Source organism: Orcinus orca, chromosome 17 (genome assembly GCF_937001465.1).
Source record: "Orcinus orca chromosome 17, mOrcOrc1.1, whole genome shotgun sequence".
In the NCBI taxonomy this organism is placed as follows: domain Eukaryota; kingdom Metazoa; phylum Chordata; class Mammalia; order Artiodactyla; family Delphinidae; genus Orcinus; species Orcinus orca.
Window position 1 is genome coordinate 77,369,357 of NC_064575.1, and position 1,807 is coordinate 77,371,163.

The 1,807-nt window shown below is 47.0% G+C and overlaps 1 pseudogene; it reads left to right on the plus strand.

Moving 5' to 3' along the window:
* Positions 1 to 1,110: 1,110 nt before the first annotated feature.
* Positions 1,111 to 1,444, plus strand: LOC101273436 (cytochrome b-c1 complex subunit 7-like; annotated as a pseudogene).
* The last annotated feature ends 363 nt before the right edge of the window (positions 1,445 to 1,807 follow it).

The window sequence follows — 1,807 nt, forward strand, 5'->3', positions numbered from 1 at the left end:
GAGATCATCTGGGACCCAGGAGTGATGTGACTTGCCCAAGGTCACACAGTAAGTCCTATAGGTGAGGACTAAAATCCCATCCTTCCTACTCCAGAAGGAAGCTTTCTTCAGTTATAGTAACCACACAAATTAAATCGTACAGTTTTTGAACGTTTACCACGTGTAGGACACGGTGCTGATTCCCTCCCATACATCACCTCAGTGAGTTCTCACAAGGTTGAAAGGCGCGTGCAACTGCCAGGGAATGAGTCTTAGAGCCTGAGTGTGCCGGTCAAGGTCACGTAGTTGCTAAGCAGCCGGGCTGATAGGTAAACCTAGGGCATCTGACAGTAGACCCTGGACCCATAACCGCTATTCTTTTCCTTCACAGTTCTGGGTCTTCTACTCCTCCTGGGCTCCCACTCACTGGCCCTCCCCTCTGTGCCCAGGGTGGCTCCCAATCTATGTGCCAAGTATCTGTCAGCTTCTGATGTTTAAGTGCACATCGGGTGCTGTTTTGTTGTAGGACACGACAGCAAGGGAGAAGCCTTAGGCCTTTTTCGAGATAGCTGTCTAGGTTAATAAAATAATTATTCTGTGATTGCCAAAGTAACATCAGTGCTCTTCACAGAAGGCTGAGAAACTATGAATAAGTAAAAAGGAGGCAGAAGAAAAAAGAACTCACGTTTCCTGGCTGTTTCTTCTGGAAATTGTCCACTTACCCATTGATGATCTTAATGATTTTGCCTCATCAATTTGCTCTAGGACCACGTTCTTTACACTCACAGTTGTGGTCGACATCTTTTTTTCCCTTCCCAATTTGTTTGTCAGTGTATTTTGGTTTTTGTTTGTTTGTTTGTTTTTTTGCGGTACGCGGGCCTCTCACTGTTGTGGCCTCTCCCGTTGCGGAGCACAGGCTCCGGACGCGCAGGCTCAGCGGCCATGGCTCACGGGCCCAGCCGCTCCGCGGCATGTGGGATCTTTCCTGACCAGGGCACGAACCCGTGTCCGCTGCATCGGCAGGCGGACTCTCAACCACTGCGCCACCAGGGAAACCCTGTCAGTGTATTTTGAAAAATGTTTTTGGCTCTAGGACTTACCCAGCAGGGAATGCTTCTGTCTTGGGTCAAAATGGCGAACAGGCCTGCCATTGCAGCATCAAGCAAGTCGCTGGAGGGGATTTGACGCTTCTGGGTTCAATAAACTGGGCTTAATGCAAGATGATACAATATATGAGAATGACGACGCAAAAGAGGCCATAAGAAGGCTTCCTGAGAACCTTTATAATGACACAGTGTTTCGCATTAAGAGAGCGCTGGACCTGACCATAAGGGAGCTGATCTTGCCTAAAGAGCAGTGGACAAAATATGAGGAGGATAAATTCTACCTTGAACCACATCTGAAAGAGGTTATTTGGGAGAGAAAAGAGAGAGAAGAATGGGCAAAGGAATAATCATGTAGTCTAAATCTGTGGATGCAGCTGTCCTAAAGTAGTTTTCTGAAGTTGGTTAAACCTGAAATGTACAATGTAGAACTATCTGGGCTGTAAATGTATTACTTTAAATAAATATCTATTATAATTATTGTTGGAAAAGAAAAGAAAAATGTTTTTGGAAGTTGGAAGTGGCTGCCTAGATTGTAGTGGACTGATCTTTTGCCCTGCAGAGACCCACTTGCTGCCCAACTGGCAGTGACAGGCAGACAGACATTGACCTTGGCCATAGCAAGTTTTCCCTCATGGCTGTCGAGGCTCTTCTTGACCAGCATGACCTGGAAAAAGCAGTTCTGCCCTCGGAGGTCCCAGTGAGCCAGTCGGCAATGCCATTGC